We start from the raw sequence: 18343 nt of genomic DNA on the forward strand, positions 1-18343 counted from the left end.
CCTTCCTTCCTTTCTTTCTTTCTTTCTTTCTTTCTCTCTCTCTCTCTCTCTCTCTCTCTCTCTCTCTCTCTTTTTTGAGATGGAGTCTTGCTCTGTCACCCAGGCTGGAGTGCAGTGGCATGATATTGACTCACTGCAACCTCTGCCTCCCGAGTTCCAGGGATTCTCCTGCCTTAGCCTCCCGAGTAGGTGGGACTACAGGTGTGCACCACCATGCCCAGCTAATTTTTGTATTTTTAGTAGAGACGGGGTTTCACCATGTTGGCCGGGCTGGTCTAGAACTCCTGACCTCAGGTAATCCACTTGCCTCAGCTTCCCAAAGTGCTGGGTTTATAGGCATGAGCCACCACGCCCAGACTAATTTTTGAAAATTCTCATTGATTGTTCATCATATATTGCTTCTCTGTGATTTTCTGCTTTCTGTTATTCTAAAACTTCCATTAGACCTATGTTACAGTCCTTCCATCTTTCTCCCATTTCTCATAGTTGCTCTTTTGTGAATTTCATCTTTGGCTCCTGGTGCTCTTGTGTTGGTCTGGATCCTTCTAGTAACAGAACGGCCACCTGATCTGAATGGAGGTCCATGCAGGTTTTCTCTCTCTCTCTTTTTAGAGACAAGGTCCTTTTTTTTTTTTTTTTTCTTGCTTCATTGTCCATGCTGGAATGCAGTGGTGCAATCTCAGCTCACTGCAACCTCTGCCTCCCAGGTTCAAGCAATTCTCCTGCCTCAGCCTCCCAAGTAGCTGGGATTACAGGTGCATGCTGCCACGCCCGGCTAATTTTTGTATTTTCAGTAGAGACGGGGTTTCACCATGTTGGCCAGGCTGGCCTTGAACTGCTGACCTCAGGTGATCTACCTGCTTTAGCCTCCCAAAGTGCTGGGATTACAGGTGTGAGCCGCTGCACCTGGCCTAGAGACAGGGTCTCTCTCTGTTGTCCAGGCTGGAGAGCAGTGGTGCAGTCCTAGCTCACTGCAGCCCCCAACTCCTGACTTCAAGAGATCCTTTCTCCTCAGTCTTCAGAGTAGCTGGGACTACAAGTGCGTGCTACCATGCCTGGCTAAGGTTTCTCTCAAAAGTGACATTGAGATCTGAAGGGTGGCAAAATGTCATTTAGGAACAGGGGAAGGTAGGGCTGGGGGAGTCCTCCGGGCAATAGAAACAGGATTTATGAAAATGAGATGGTGCCTGACACAAAGGGCTGGGATGGGTGCAGATTGGAAGCCACCGGAAGGCTCTAGGCCAAGAAAGGACTTGATACATTGGCAGATTCTTCTGGCTGCCTTGTGGTGTAGAGGATAAGAGAAGGTCAAGGGCAGAGGTGGGCTATCTAGCCTGGAAGTGATTGCAGCCTAGCTGAGAGAGCCGTGGTGGCCAGGACCAGTGAGGTAGCAGTAGGGGTGGAGAGAGAGGATGGATGCAGAGATGTTTAGGATATGAGCTGGCTGGTGATGGATGGCATGGGGCAGGCTGGTGGTGGTGAGGGAGTCCAGGGTCCAGCTGCCACTAGGAGGGTGGGGAGGTTTGTGCACAACCCCTTGTCTTTCTGAGCCTTGTCCAGGTAAGATCCCCTGCACAAATTTAACCTGCTTTTTTTTTTTTTTTTCCTGAGCCATTTCAGACTGCCTCCTGGGGATGAGGTCTGCATAATCTTATTTATTTATTTACTTAGACAGAGTCTTGCTCTGTTACCCAGGCCAGAGTGCTGTAGTGCGATCTCGGCTCATTACAACCTCCGCCTCCTGGGTTCAAGCCATCCTCCTGATTCAGCCTCCTGAGTAGCTGGGATTACAGGCATGGACCACCGCATCTGGTTAATTTTTTGTATTTTTAATAGAGACAGGGTTTCACCATATTGGCCAGGCTGGTCTTGAACTCCTGGCCTCCCAAAGTGCTGGGATTATAGGTGCAAGCCTCTGTCTACAGAATCTTGTAGCCTACAAAAATCTTCTGGCCTCTGTCTGCAGAATCTTGTCTCTAAGTTAAGTCTTGTGTTAAGTTCTTTCTTCTGGGCTTTTGCTCCAGCTGTGATGAACACTATGCTTCTACCTCTGTGCAAGCCAGGCCAGACCCCTCTCCAAGGGCTGGACACCAATTTCATGTCTTCAGGTCCTACTGTAACGTAAACAGGCCGTCCAGAAGAAAATCCTACACCAGCCCAAGTGTGAGCAGGCCTGGAGACTCTGCTGCTGAACTGCAGCCTCTGATGGCCAGCCTGGATGTCACCTCCATCCTGCTTGAGCCAGGGTCCCCGGATCCCTGGACCACCTCCACTCCAGACCCAACAATGGGGAAGCTGCTGGTCCCACACCATTTCTGAGTTTTCTCCTCTTTCCTTCTGCTTTAAGTTCCTTCCAAGGATTTAAGTGCAAGTCATCCCAGAAACCCAGGTAGGGGAGTAGAGAGGCCAGATATGGACAGGAAGGCTGCCAAGAAAGGGGTGTTAGCCGGGCACAATGGCTCAGGTCTGTAAGCCCAGAACTTTGGGAGGCTGAGGCTAGAAGATTGATTGAGCCTAGGAGGATTGCTTGAGACCAGCCTGGGCAACATGGCGAAACCCTATCTCTACACACACACACACACACACACACACACACACACACACACAAATTAGCTGGACATGGTGGTGTGCACCTGTAGTCCCAGCTACTTGAGGCAGAGGTTGCAGTGAGCCCAGATCACACCATTACACTTCAGCCTGGGTGACAGAGCAAGAAGAAAGAAAGAGAGAAAGTGAGAAAGAAAGAGAGAGAGAGAGAGGAAGGAAGGAAGGAATGAAGGAAATGGTCAGGCACGGTGGCTCACGCCTGTAATCCCAGAACTTTGGGAAGCCGAGGTGTGTGGATCACTTGAGGTCAGGAGTTCAAGACCAGCCTGGCCAACATGGGGAAACCCCCTCTCTACTAAAAATATAAAACTAGCCGGGGATGGTGGCGCACGCCTGTAATCCCAGCTACTCAGGAGGCTGAGGCAGGAGAATCGCTTGAACCCGGGAGGCGGAGGTTGCAGTGAGCCGAGATCGTACCACTGCACTCCAGCCTGGGCAACAAGAGCAAACCTCCGTCTAGGCCGGGTGCGGTGGCTCAAGCCTGTAATCCCAGCACTTTGGGAGGCCGAGACGGGTGGATCACGAGGTCAGGAGATCGAGACCATCCTGGCTAACACTGTGAAACCCCGTCTCTGCTAAAAAATACAAAAAACTAGCCGGGCGAGGTCGCGGGCGCCTGTAGTCCCAGCTACTCGGGAGGCTGAGACAGGAGAATGGCGTGAACCCGGGAGGCGGAGCTTGCAGTGAGCTGAAATCCGGCCACTGCACTCCAGCCCGGGCAACAGAGTGAGACTCCGTCTCAAAAAAAAAAAAAAGAAAAAAAAAGAAAAAAAAAAACTCCGTCTAAAAAATACCCCAAAAGAATGAAAAGAGAAATGGGTGTTATCAAGGAAGTTACCAGTTACCAGTGTGGGCAACTGAGCTTAAACCTGGTGGGGCCTCTGGAAGGCAGTACAGAATGTGGAAACCCATGGTTGTCCCACCTGTGTGGGGTGACATGACCGAGCTGTTTATACACCCATTGTCATCAGCCACTGGCTAAGAGCAGCCCCTGGGAGAGCAGGCCTTCATGCATTTGTTCCTGCTCTGCTGTGGCAGGCTCAAGACTCAGGAAAGAGCTGCAGATGCTCACAATTGAATGTGTCACCTGGTCCCAGAATGGCAGCGTCAAGCACCCTCTCAGCCTAGCCCAGAAGTCAGAGTTCCTATTTCATCAGTTGCAAAGCAGAGACAATGCCATCTGCCCGATAGCAGAGCAAAGGGCAGGTGGGAGCAGGGTCCTCTGAAAGCTGGGGAGGGGCTGGAGGGGCCGTCGGTGCTGTGTACATGTGTCCTAGATACACGGGAATTGGACCTGGATCCCGCCTTCCCCCCAGCTCTGGCTACCGGCTCCTGCTGATATGATGTTCTTGTTCTAAAAACAGATATGTCACACCTCAAGCAGATTTGCTGTCCCTTGACAGCAGCCTCGTCTGGCACATAAAGGACTTCTGCCTCTCTGCATGGCTTCCCAGGGCACGGGAGAACAGTGAGGGCCAGTCCAAGTGGGCTGCTCCAGAGGGCAGCACAGCCCTGGACCCCATCTCCCCAGCCCCTGTGGGAAGGGGGATTTTCCTGGAGTGACAGCCCAGTTGGTCTTAGAGCTCTGCTAACAGACGGTTGGTACCTCCGAAGGTTGAACTGGGGAACCATTTTATTCTTTGCTGCCCAGCCTGTATTTTCTTTCTTTTCTTTTTTCTTTCTTTCTTTCTTTCTTTCTTTCTTTCTTTCTTTCTTTCTTTCTTTCTTTCTTTCTCTCTCTCTCTCTCTCTCTCTCTCTCTCTCTCTCTCTCTCTTTCTCTTTCTTTCCTTCCTCTCTTTCTCTCTTCTCTCTCTCTCTCTTTTTTGAGACGGAGTCTCACTCTGTCACCCAGGCTGGAGTGCAGTGGCGCGATCTCGGCTCACTGGAAGCTCTGCTCCCTGGGTTCACGCCATTCTCCTGCCTCAGTCTCCCAAGTAGCGGGGACTACAGGCACCGGCCACCACGCCCGGCTAATTTTTTCGTATTTTTTTTTTTTTTAATAGAGATGGGGTTTTCATCATGTTAGCCAGGATGGTCTCTATCTCCTGACCTCGTGATCCACCTGCCTCGGCCTCCAAAGTGCTGGGATTACAGGTGTGAGCCACTGCGCCCGGCCCTTTTTTTTTTTGAGATTGAGTCTCACTCTGTCGCCCAGGCTGGAGTGCAGTGGTGCCATTTCAGCTCATTGCAACCTCTGCCTCCCAGGTTCAAGCGATTCTCCTGCCTCAGCCTCCCGAGTACCTGGGATTACAGGTGTCCACCACTATACCCAGCTATTTTTTGTATTTTTAGTAGAGACGGGGTTTCACCATGTTGGCCAGGCTGGTCTCAAACTCCTGACCTCAGGTGATCCACCCGCCTTGGCTTCCCAAAGTGCTGGGATTACAGGCATGAGCCACCGCAGTGGGCCACCACCCAGCCACTTGGTTCCTCTGGGTGACAAGATTCAACATGTCCCTGAGGCTAGGGGCTTCCTGTCCAGAGCAGGGTGGCCCCTTCATCAGAGAGGAGCCTCCCACTGGAGGACCCAATCCTGAGGGTCCTGGAGCCTGGGTACCCTCTCTACTCTTCTCCCAGGAGGTGTTTGCCCCAGGCGCTTTGCCGACCAACCAGGAAGCATGGCAGAAGGCCAGGAATGGCTGGGGGCTGGTGGGGAGAATCCGGCCTGGCCCAGGCATGGCTACTCTAGGGTCTCAAGGGTTCCCTGTCACTTTGGCCATTCTTCTGTTGCTAGTGTTCCCAGGCCCTTGGCAGCTGGGATCATTGAGGCCTCCCCACTGGGGGTGCTGGGGCCAGTCCTAGCCAGGGCAGAGAGTGGGTCAGCTGTCTCAGTTCCTTGAGTGGTTGGTGCTGGTACTGGTCTCATGGTTTTAAACCTGGTACCCAGTGGGTATGGGGAGCCATGGGCACCTGTGGGGCTACTTATGGATCCTCTTCCTTATCAGGGACTGCAAACCCTGTGGTGCAGCTGCTGCCTCAGTGTCCCCTCATGCTCCAGGTCCCCACTGTGGCGGCTGCTCTTCCCTGAGATCCAGCCAGTGTAGCTGAGTCCCTGGTGTCTTGCTAACTTCCTGCCAGCCCCTGAACCCAGAACTCTCTCTTCCCCTTGGCCACTTGCTAGGAGCCTCTACCACTGAAAAAACTCAGTTTCCTAGCCAGGTGCAGTGGCTCATGCCTATAACCTCAGCACTTTGGGAGGCTGAGGCAGGAGGATTGCTTGAGAACAGGAGTTTGAGACCAACCTGGGCAACATAGTGAGACCCCACCTCTAAAAAAAAAAAAAAAGCCAGGCATGGTGGTGCACGCCTGTATTTGGGAGGAATTCCTTGAGCCTGGGAGGTTGAGGCTGCTGTGAGCTATGAGGGGTGCCACTGCACTCCAGCCTGGGAGACAGAGTAAGACCTTGTCTCAGTAACGAAAACCAAAAGCAATCTAATAAACAAAAAAGGAAAAAACCCTCATTTTCCTTCTCTGTTAATATGGGTGATAATGCCTACTCTACAGAGTTGTTGGAAGCCATAGTGATAGACTTTTTAACACATTTGACACTTGCTGGTAGATAGCAGGTACTTAGTAAAAAGTGACAATGGGCTGGGCATGGTGGCTCACTCCTGTAATCCCAGCAGTTTGGGAGGCTGAGGTGGGCGGATCACCTGAGGATCACACGAGACCAGCCTGGCCAACACGGTGAAACCCCGTCTCTACTAAAAATACAAAAATTAGCTGGGTGTGGTTGTGGGCACCTGCAGTTACTCAGGAAGCTGAGGCAGGAGAATAACTTGAACCCAGGAGGTAGAGGTTGCAGTGAGCCATTGCACTCCAGCCTGGGCAACAACAGTGAAACTCTGTCTCAAAAAAAAAAAATTAAAAAAATAAAAAAAGTGACAATGATCATTCCTGGTGTTAATAACAGACTTTTGTTTTGTTTTGTTTTTTTAATGAGACAGAGTCTCGCTCTGTCGCCCAGGCTGGAGTGCAGTGGCACGATCTCAGCTCACTGCAAGCTCCGCCTCCCAGGTTCACGCTGTTCTCCTGCCTCAGCCTCCCGAGTAGCTGGGACTACAGGTGCCCGCCACCATACCCATCTAATTTTTTGTATTTTTAGTAGAGACGGGGTTTCACGATGTTAGCCAGGATGGTCTCGATCTCCTGATCTTGTGATCTGCCCGCCTCGGCCTCCCAAAATGCTGGGATTACAGGCGTGAGCCACCACGCCCGGCCAGTAACAGACTTCTCTATCTTTCTGCCTCTCACCTAACTCTGAGAGACTTTTGCTGCCGTGATCTCTACATCTGAACTCCTCCCGAGAGCAGAGCTGCCCAGAAGGACCATCTGTGGTGATGGAAATATTCTATGAATGCACCATCCAATATGCTGGCCTCTTGAACACATGTGGTCCTGGCCCTCTTGGGCACTGGAATTGTCCATTTGGTGTTTTGGAATTACTCCTTTTGGGCTTCTATTACAGAAAACCATAGGCTGGGTGGCTTAAACAACACACATTTCTGTCTCACAATTCCAAGATTGAGGAACCAGCAGATTGGTGTCTGGTGAGGGCCCACTTCCTGGTTTGTGGATGGCTGTCTTCTCCCTGTATCCTCACATGATGGAGAGTGATATAGTTTGGCTCTGTGTCCCCTGCTTAAATCTCATGTCGACACCAGGTACAGTGACTCATACCTGTAATCCCAGCACTTTGGGAGGCCAAGGTGGGTGGATCACCTGAGGTCAGGAGTTTGAGATTAGCCTGGACCACATGGTGAAACCCTGTCTCCACTAAAAATACAAAATTAGCAGGGTGTGGTGGTGGGTGCCTGTAATCCCAGTTACTCGGGAGGCTGAGGCAGGAGAATTGCTTAAACCTGGGAGGCAGAAGTTGCAGTGAGCCCAGATAGTGCCACTGCACTCCAGCCTGGCTGACAGAGTGAAACCGTGTCTCAAAAAAAAAAAAAGAAAAGAAAAGAAAAGAATAAAAGAAGAAGAAGAAGAAGAAGAAGAAGAAGAAGAAGAAGAAGAAGAAGAAGAAGAAGAAGAAGAAAAAAAAAAGGTATCATGTCAAATTGTAATCCCCAGTGTTGGAGGTGGGGCCTGGTAGGAGGTGATTAAATCGTGGGGTGGATTTCTCATCAATGGGTTAGCACCATCCCCTCCGTGCTGTTCTCATGGTGGAAGGTTATCATGAGCTCTGCTTGTTTAAAAATGAGTAGCACCTCCCCACCTCTCTCTCATCCTCTTGCTCTGGCCATGTGAGATGTACGTTCTTCCTCTTCACCTTCTGCCATGATTGTAAGTTTCCTGCGACCTCCCCAGAAGCTGAGCAGATGTCAGAATCATGCATCCTGTACAGCCTGTGGAACGTGAGCCAATTAAAACTCTTTTCTTGGCTGGGTGCGGTGGCTCACGCCTGTAATCCCAGCACTTTGGGAGGCCAAAGTGGGTGGATCACCTGAGGTCATGAATTCAACACCAGCCTGGGCAACATGGTGAAACCCCATCTCTACTAAGAATACAAAAATTTGCTGGGCGCGGTGGCGGACGCCTGTAATCCCAGTTACTCAGGAGGCTGAGGCAGGAGAATGGCTTGAACCCAGGAGGTGGAGGTGGCAGTGAGCCAAGACCGTGCCATTGCACTCCAGCCTGGGTGATAACAGCGAAACTCCATCTCACGAAACAAAACAAAACATCCCTCTTTTCTTTATAAATTACCCAGTCTCAGGTTTTTCTTCATAGCAGTGCCAGAATGGACCAAGACAGGGAGAGAGGAAGCAAGCTCTGTGATGACTCTTCTCAAAAGGGTGCGAATCCCATCAAGTGAATTCCACCCTTTCAACCTCATCTCAACGTGATCACCTCCCAAACTTCTCACCTCCAAATATCATCACACTGGGAGTTAGGAGTTTGACATATGAATTTTGGAGAGTCCACAAACATTCGCCTATAACACCAGAAATGGAATTTTTATTTCATTTCATCTATTTATGTGAAACAGAGTCTTGCTCTGTCACCCAGGCTGCAGGCTGTCACCCAGGCTGGGCTCACTGCAATCTCCACCTCCAAGGTTCAAACGATTCTCCTACCTTGGCCTCCCCAGTAGCTGGGACTACAGGCACCCACCTCCATGCCTGGCTAATGTTTTTTGTATTTTTAGTAGAGATGGGGTTTCACCATGTTGGCCAGGCTGATCTTGAACTCCTGACCTCAAGTGATCCTCCCACTTAGGCCTCCCAAAGTGCTGGGATTACAGGCAAGAGCCACCACACTCGGTCTTCCTTTAATTTTAATCATTTTAAATGTAAAGAGCTGTATGTAGCTAGGAGCTACTGAATTGGACAGCACAGCCTTAAGGAGAGTGGAAACCAGCTGAATCCAGTTGAAACAGGAGTTAAACAAGTTGGCGCCAGCCAACATTGAATGACCTTGGCTGAAACCACCTGAAACTGGTTGAAAGGAGCCACAAACTGTTCACAACCAGCCGAAGCTGGATTAACCTGGCTGAAACTGGATGAAGTCATTTGAAACCAGCGGAAACTGGATCAAACCAGTGGACAGTGGTTGAAACCAGATGAAATCATTAAAGTAGGGTTTGTCATATTATTTTGCCTCTTGATGAACTAGTCCTGGTTTTTTTTTTTTTTTTTTTTTTTTTTTGAGGCAGAGTCTTGCTCTGTCACCCAGGCTGGGGTACAGTGATGCGATCTTGGCTCACCACAGCCTCTGCCTCCTAGGTTCAAGAGATTCTTGCACCTTGGCCTACTGAGTAGCTGGGATTACAGGTGCCCATCACCATGCCTGGCTAATTTTTGTATTTTTAGTAGAGGCGGGGTTTCACCATGTTGTCCAGGATGGTCTCGAACTCCTGACCTCATGTGATCTGCCTGCCTCAGCCTCCCAAAGTGCTGGGATTACAGGCATGAGCCATCACACCTAGGTTTAAACAATATAATTTTATTCCCTCACAATTCTGGAGGCTAGAAGTCAGATTAAGGGGTTGGCAGATGAGGTTATTTCTGACACTTGCCTTATCGGTGTCTTCTCCTGGTGTATTCACATTGTCTCCTCTCTCTACACATTTCCTCTTCTTATTAACATAAGGACCAGCCATATTGGATTAGAACCCACTCTGACAACTCATTTTAACTCGGTCACCTCTTTAAAGACCCTGTCTCCAAACACAGCCACATTCTGAGGTTCTGGGACTTAGGACTTCAAGATGTGAATTTGGGATGACAAAATGTAGCCCATAGCAGTCTTAAATCAACTGGTGCCAATGCGCATCTCTCTCTTTTTTTTTTTTTGAAATGGAGTCTCACTTTGTCACCCAGGCTGGAGTTCAGTGGTGCTATTTTGGCTCACTGCAATCTCTGCCTTCAGGGTTCAAGTGATTCTCTTGCCTCAGCCTTCTGATTAGTTGGGATTACAGGCGCCCATCACCACTCCCGTCTAATTTTTGTATTTTTAGTAGAGACTGGGTTTCACCATGTTGGCCAGGCTCGTCTTGAACTTCTGACCTCAGGTGATCCACCTGCCTCGGCCTCCCAAAGTGCTGGGATTACAGGTGTGAGCCCTGTAATGAGCAGGTGCCCAGCTGCATACACATTTAGTTTTATTCTAACAAAGTAGCTTGTATATTTTAAGATATAAAACTGAACATCTTTTCCCTCACTGAAGAAACATAAGGAAAACCAAGGAACTTTTACAACAAACATTTTAAACATTTACAAAAGTAGAAGGAAGAGTACAGTGAACCCCATGGACCCATTGCCCAGCTTAAATAGCAATCAGGATTTTGCCAATGTGCTTCAAACTATTCTCCCCTTCCCCTCTTTTTCTTGGCTGGGATGTTTTAAAGCAAATCCTAGATATGTTGTAAAAGAAAATGTAAAAATAAAACAGAACAAAAATTACAATGAAGAATACTATTTCCAAATAAGATCTGGCTGGGCGTGATGGCTCATGCCTGTAATCCCAGCACTTCGGGAGGCTGAATGGGGGCAGATCACATGAGGTCAGGAGTTCAAGACCAGCCTGGCCAACATGGTGAAACCCCGTCTCCACAAAAATACAAAAATTAGCCAGGTATGGTCGCATGCCCCTGTACTCTCAGCTACTTGGGAGGCCGAGGTACAAGAATCACTTGAACTTGGGAGGTGGAGGTTATAGTGAGCCGAGATCACACCACTGCACTCCAACCTGGACAACACAGCAAGACTCTGTTTCAAAAAAAAAAAAAAAAAAAGATCTGTTAGGCTGGGTGCAGTGGCTCATGCCTGTAATTGCAGCACTTTGGGAGGCTGAAGTAGGATGATTGCTTGAGCCCAGGAGCTTGAGACCAGCCTGGCCTGGGCAATGTAGCAAGATCCCCCAACTCTACAAAAATATAAAAGCCAGACATGGTGGTACATGCCTGTGGTCCCAGCTACTTGGAAGGCTGAAGCAGGAGGATCATATGAGCCCAGGAGCTTGAAACCAGCCTGGACAGTATCAGAGACCCCGTCTCTACAAAAAATTTTAAAAATTAGCCAGGCATGGTAATGTGCACCTATAGTCCCAGCTACTTGGGAGGCTGAGACTGGAGGATCACTTGAGCCCAGGAGTTTAAGACTGCAGTGAGCTATCACGGCACCACTGAACTCCAGCCTGGCTGAACAACAGAGTGAGACTCTGTCTCTAAAAAACAAACAAGCAAACAAACAAGAAAACTAGGTGTAGTGTGTAGTGCGTCACACCTATAATTCCATCACTTTGGAAGGCGGAGGTGGGAGGCTAGACTGAGCCCAGGAGTTTGAGACTAGCCTGGGCAACATGGCAAAACCCCATCTCTTAAAAAAAATATAAAATTTAGCCAGGCATGGTCCCTATGGTCCCAGCTGGGAGGCTGAGGCAGGAGGATCATCTGAGCCCAGGAGGTCGAGGCTGCAGTGAGCCGCGATTGTGCCACCACACTGCAGACTGGGTGAAAGAGTAAAACCCTGCCTCAAAACAAACAACTATACAACAACAACAACAAAAAGCCCTCAAATAAGATCCTTTATGTTCCTCAGTTTCTCCATCAAGCAGCAGGGCCCTGGGTAGCATTAGGAGTGGATTTTATTTCTTTTCTTTTCTTTTTTTTTAGATGGAGTCTTGCTCTGTCGCCCAGGCTGGAGTGCAGTGGTGCGATCTTGGCTCACTGCAACCTCTGCCTCCCAGGTTCACACCATTCTCCTGCCGCAGCCTCCCAAGTAGCTGGGACTACAGGCATCCACTGCCATGCCTGGCTAATTTTTGGTATTTTTAGTAAAGACAGGGTTTCACTGTGTTAGCCGGGATGGTCTCGATCTCCTGACCTCGTGATCCACCCGCCTTGGACTCCCAAAGTGCTGGGATTACAGGAGTGAGCCACTGCGCCTGGCCAGGAGTGGATTTTATTTTTAAAGCTACAGTTTAAACCACAAGGGCGTCTGCTAAATACCAGCCAAGGAGAAGCTAAGTTGTCAAAATGCCCACTCAACCCTCCCAAACATCTCGAACCCACCCTTTCCTGATCTTCTCTACTCCAGCGTCTTTTGTGTTTGTTTTCTGTTCTATACCGGGAGAAGAGAGAGATTCGTGTTGACAAGTCCTTGTTGTCCAGACTTACACGGATACAGCTGTGGGGAAGGAAGGAAGGCTGCAATGCTGCTGTTTCCATGAACATTCCTGGCACCCTCCAGGTGTCAGCAGGACCAGGGGAGTGGAGAACTGGTCCCCCTCCCCACTCCTCTATAGAACACAGTAGTGTGTGGATTTTGTACAGGTTTTGTTGAGAAAGAAAGGAGTAAGTAGGACTTTTGGGGCAGAAAATGTTTCCTCTTTTTTTTTTCTTTTTTTTTTTTTTTGAGACGGGTCTCGCTTGTCACCAGGCATGGGTATACAGACACACTGCAACACACAGTTCAAGCATTCTCATGCCTCGCCCTCCCAGGTAGCTGGGATACAGCGCCCCGACACCATCGCCTAGTTTTTGTAATTTTTTAGTAGAGACGGTGGGTTCACCGTGTTGCGAGATGGTCTCGATCATTACCTGCCCTCGTGATCCAACCCTACTTGGCCATCCCAGAGTGCTGGATTTACAGGCTTGAGCCCACCACGCCTGGGCCAATGTTTCCTCTTTTTTCAAATAAATTGTGCATCAAGGATTTAGAAAGAATGGAAGAGGGAGTTTAGAGGCACCAGGTGACCAAACCTAAGAGAAAAGAACCGTCCGGGTGCGGTGACTCAAACCTGTAATCCCAGCACTTTGGGAGGCCGAGACGGGCACATTACTTGAGGTCAGGAGTTCGAGACCAGCCTGGCCAACATAGTGAAACCCTATCTCTACAAAAAATACAAAAATTAGCCAGGTGTAATCCCAGCTACTCAGGAGGCTGAGGCAGGAGAACTGTTTGAACCCAGGAGGAGGAGGTTGCAGTGAGCTGAGATTGCATCAGTGCACTCCAGCCCGGGCAACAGAGTGAGACGCATCTCAAAAACAAAACAAAACAAAGCAAAACAAAACAAAAAACCACTTCTTGCTCTTGCTCCCAGGGTCCAGACAAAATTACAAAGGCTAATTGGAAAAGGAAGGTTGGTCTCCATCAATGTTTTATTTCTCTTCATCTCTTCATCTCTCTCCTCCTCCTCATCTTTTTGTTTATTTGTTTCTTTGTTTAGAAATGGGGTCTCACTGTGTTGCCCAGGCTGGAGTGCAGTGGCACACTCATGGCTCACTGCATCCTTGAACTCCTGGGCTCAAGCAATCCTCTCACCTTAGCCTCCTGAGAGGCTGGGACCACAGGTGTGTGCTTAAAACCTGGCTAACTTTTATATTTTTTGTAGAGACAGGGTTTTTCCATGTTGCCCAGGCTGGTCTTGAACTTCTGGGCTCAATCCATCCTCCTGCCTCAGCTTTCCAAAGTGCTGGGATTACAGGCATGAACCACTGCACCCAGGATTTTTTGTTTGTTTTTTTGAGACAGGGTCTAGCTATGTTGCCCAGGCTGGAGTGCAGTGGTGCCATCATAGCTCACTGCAGCCATAAACACCTGGGCTCAAGGGATCCACTTGTCTCAGTCGCCCAAGTAGCTGGGACCATAGGCATACGTCACTATGCCTGGCTAATTTAAAATTTTTTTTTATAGAGACGGGGCCTCAGTATATTGCTCAGAATGGTCTTGAACTCCTGGGCTCAAATGATCCTTCTGCTTCAGCCTCCCAAAGTGCTGAGATCACAGGCATGAGCCACCGCATCCGGCCAGACCCCACCTCTTGATGGACAAGAGGTCATATGGAGAAAGGGCATAGGGAATGGGAGAGATCCCTGTGGCTATCTCTAGAAAATACAATTCGTCAGCTGGGTGTGGCAGCTTACATCTGTAATCCTAGCACTTTCGGAGGCTGAGACAGGTGGATCACTTGAGGTCGGGAGTTTAAGACCAGCCTGGCCAAGATGGTGAAACCCCGGCTCTAATAAAAATACAAAAATTATCCGGGTGTGGTCGTGGGTGCCTGTAGAGTCAGCTACTTGGGAGGCTGAGGCAGGGGAATCACTTGAGCTCAGGAGGCGGAGGTTGCAGTGAGCCGAGATTGTGCCACTGCACTCCAGCCTGGGCGACAGAGCAAGACCACACAACAAACAAACAAACAAACAAACAAACAAACAACAATTTGTCACACCTTCCCAATTGCTTCTGCAGTGAGTTTGGCCTGTTGCTATCTCTGGTGGCTTGTCCTGACTTGTCTGAACCTACTTCAGTAGGGTCAGGGCACCAGGAGAAGGGGCTTTCTGCTTCTTCATGCTGGCTTTGTTCAGCCCCTACCGGATGCTTGGCCACGTTCTTCCTAGATTTCCATTTATTTCAGTTGAATCTGAGATTGGCTCCCCATTTTTATTAATAATTAGATGACACAGCTGGGTGCAGTGGCTCACGCCTGTAATCCCAGCACTTTAGGAGGCCGAGGCGGGTTGATCATGAGGTCAGTAGTTCGAGACCAGCCTGGCCAACATAGTGAAACCCCGTCTCTACAAAAATACAAAAATTAGCCTGGCATGAAGGCGGGTGCCTGTAGCCCCAGCTACTCAGGAAGCTGAGGCAGGAGAATCACTTGAACATGGGAGGCGGAGGTTGCAGTGAGCTGAGATCTTGCCACTGCACTCCAGACTGGGTGACAGAGTGACACTCCATAGAAAGAAAGAAAGAGAGGGAGGGAAGGGAGGGAGGGAGGGAAGGAGGGAAGGAAGGAAGGAAGGAAGGAAGGAAGGAAGGAAGGAAGGAAGGAAAAGAAAGAAAGAAAATATGATGACCCCTGGAGCTGACTATATTCCCAAATCAGGACTTTCATCAAGGTAAATATCTAGGCTGAGCCGGGTGGCTCAAGCCTGTAACCCCAGCACTTTGGGAGGCTGAGGTGGGCAAATTGCTTGAACTCAGGAGTTCAAGACCATCCTGGACAACATGGTGAAACACCATCTCTACCAAAAATACAAAAACTTAGCCAGGTGTGGTGGCATGTGCCTGTAGTCCCAGATACTTGGGAGGCTGAGATTGGAGGACTGCTTGAACCCGGGAGGCGGAGGTTGCAGTGAGCCGAGATTATGCCACTGCACTCTAGCCTGGTTGACAGAGTGAGACTCTGTTTAAAAAAAAAAAAAAATAGGGCTTGAATCGGGAGAGTGAGAGAGTGACATGATCTGATTTACACTTGTAAAAAGATGAGTCTCGGCTGGGCGCGGTGGCTCAAGCCTGTAATCCCAGCACTTTGGGAGGCCGAGGCGGGCGGATCACGAGGTCAGGAGATCGAGACCATCCTGGCTAACACGGTGAAACCCCGTCTCTACTAAAAAAATACAAAAAACTAGCCGGGCGAGGTGGCGGGCGCCTGTAGTCCCAGCTACTCGGGAGGCTGAGGCAGGAGAATGGCGTAAACCCGGAAGGCGGAGTTTGCAGTGAGCTGAGATCTGGCCACTGCACTCCAGCCTGGGTGACAGAGCGAGACTCCTTCTCAAAAAAGAAAAAAAAAAAAAAAAAGATGAGTCTCATGAATACTTAGTGTTGGCAGAGATTTGAAACAAAGAATTCGCTTATATGTGCTGGTGGCAATGGAAGTTGTAGAAACACCAAGGAAACCCCAGCACCAGCAATGGACTTACACCCCATAACCCAGCAGCTCCACTCCTGGGTGAATGTTCTAGAAAGATGCGTGTGTGCAGGAATGTTCATCACATCACTGTTCGCAGTGGCGCTGGAAGGACCCAAGTGTCCACCAGCAGAAGAAATGAGCAAATGTACTGTGGCATCCTCCTTTTTCTCTTTTTTTTGAGACAGAGTCGCCTAGGCTGGAGTGCGGTGGCATGATCTCGGCTCACTGCAACCTCCGCCTTCCGAATTCAAGTGACTCTCCTGCCTCAGCCTCCTGAGTAGCTGGGATTACAGGCGCCTGCCACCATGCCTGGCTAATTTTTTGTATTTTTAGTAGAGATGGGGTTTCACTGTGTTAGCCAGGATGGTCTTGATCTCCTAACCTCATATCCGCCCGCCTCGGCCTCCCAAAGTGCTGGGATTACAGGCGTGAGCCACTGTGCCCGGCCCCACCTAATTTTTTGTATTTTTAGTAGAGATGGTGTTTTGCCATGTTGGCCAGGCTGGTCTCAAACTCCTGACCTAAGGTGGATCTGCCCACCTGGGCCTCCCAAAGTGCTGGGATGACAGGTGTGAGCCACTGCGCCTGGCCATTGTAGCATATTCTTACAATGGAACAAGAAAGAAGCGGCTGCTGCTTCATTTAACAGCATGTATGTATCTCATGTTCAACATGTATGAACATAATGATGAGACCAAGGAGTAACACACAAAAGCATGTACAAAATGATTCCATGCATGCGAAGTTTATATATATATATTTCTTTTTTTGAGACGGAGTCTTGCTCTGTCACCCAGGCTGGAGTACAGTGGCGCGATCTCGGCTCACTGCAAGCTCCGCCTCCCGGATTCACGCCATTCTCCTGCCTCAGCCTCCTGAGTAGCTGGGGTAACAAAGTGCGTGCCACCATGACCAGGTAATTTTTGTATTTTTAGTAGAGACGGGGTTTCACCATGTTGGCCAGGCTGACTTTTTAATATTTTTAAATTCTTATTTCAATAGCGTTCAACATTTTTATTTCTGAGATTTTAGTGTGCCTGCCACCCAAGTAGTGTACATTGTACCTGATGTGTTGTTTTTTATCCCTAGCACCTCTCCCCCCACCCATGCATGTCAAATTTAAGAACAGGCAAAACAGGTCAGTTGCAGTGACTCATGCCTGTAGTCTCAGCACTTTGGGAGGCCAAGGTGGGTGGATCCCTTGAGCCCAGGAGTTTGATACCAGCCTGGGCAACATGGTGAAACCCTGTCTCTATTAAAACATACAAAAAATTAGCTGGGCATGGTGGCGTGCACCTGTAATCCCAGCTACTTGGGAGGCTGAGGCAGGAGAATCACTTGAACCCAGGAGGTTGAGGTTATAGTGAGCTATGATTGTGCCACTGCACTGCATACTCCAGCCTAGGTGACAGAGTGAGATCCTGTGTAAAAAAAAAAAAAAAAAAAGGGGCTGGGTGCGGTGGCTCACGTCTGTTATCCCAGCACTTTGGAAGGCCGAGGTGGGCAGATCGTGAGGTCGGGAGATGGGAGATGGAGACCATCCTGGCTAACACTGTGAAACCCCGTCTCTACTAAAAATACAAAAAATTAGCTGGACGTGGTGGCCGGTGCCTGTAGTCTCAGCTACTCGGGAGGCTGAGGCAGGAGAATAGTGTGAACCCGGGCGATGGAGCTTGCAGTGAGCTGAGATCGTGCCATGGCACTCCAGCCTGGGCAACAGAGTGAGACTCCGTCTAAAAAAAAAAAAAAAAAAGCCAGGCAAAACAACATTATTCAAGAATACATATATATTATTCAAGAATACTTATATAGATGGGATAAATGATGAAATTACTTTATTTTATTATTTATTTTTTGAAGATACCACTGCCACCCAGGCTGGAGTGCAGTGGGGTGATCATGGCTCACTGCATCCTCCGTCTTCCAGGCTTAAGTGCTCCTCCTGCCTCAGCCTCCTGAGTAGCTGGGACTACGAGGCACGCACCACCACATCCAGCTAATCTTTTTTATTGTTTGTGGAGATGGGGTCTTGCCATGTTGCCCAGGCTAATAGATAGTGAAATTATTTTAAAAGAGCAAGAAAAAAATGTCCATCAGCACATGAATGAATAAAGACAATGTGATATATACATACAATGGAGTATTTAATTCAGCCTTAAAAATCAGGAGATCCTGTCATTTGCAACACCGTGATTGAACTTGGGGACCTTATGCTAAGTGAAAGAAGCCAATTCTATAAAATCCCACCTATATAAGGTGTTTAAAATAATCAAACTCTGGCTGGGTGCAGTGGCTCACGCCTGTAATCCCAGCACTTTGGGAGGCCAAGGCAGGAGGATTATGAGATCAGGAGATTGAGACCATCCTGGCTAACACAGTGAAACCCCGTCTCTACTAAAAATACAAAAAATTAGCTGGCTGTGGCGGTGGGTGCCTGTAGTCCCAGCTGCTCTGGAGGCTGAGGCAGGAGAATGGCGTGAACCCGGGAAGCGGAGCTTGCAGTGAGCAGAGATAGTGCCACTGCACTCCCGGCCTGGGTTACAGAGCAAGACTCCATCTCAAAAAAAAAAAAAAAAAAAAACCCACACAACAAAAATT

At 49.1% G+C, this 18343-nt stretch overlaps 1 pseudogene; it reads left to right on the plus strand.

Annotated features, from left to right (window-relative positions):
- LOC108513921 (uncharacterized) overlaps nucleotides 1-18343 on the plus strand; it is a 45381-nt pseudogene that overhangs the window by 16094 nt on the left and 10944 nt on the right.

The sequence above is a fragment of the Rhinopithecus bieti genome, unplaced genomic scaffold (genome assembly GCF_001698545.2).
Source record: "Rhinopithecus bieti isolate Rb0 unplaced genomic scaffold, ASM169854v2 scaffold_31823, whole genome shotgun sequence".
Taxonomy (NCBI): Eukaryota; Metazoa; Chordata; class Mammalia; order Primates; family Cercopithecidae; genus Rhinopithecus; species Rhinopithecus bieti.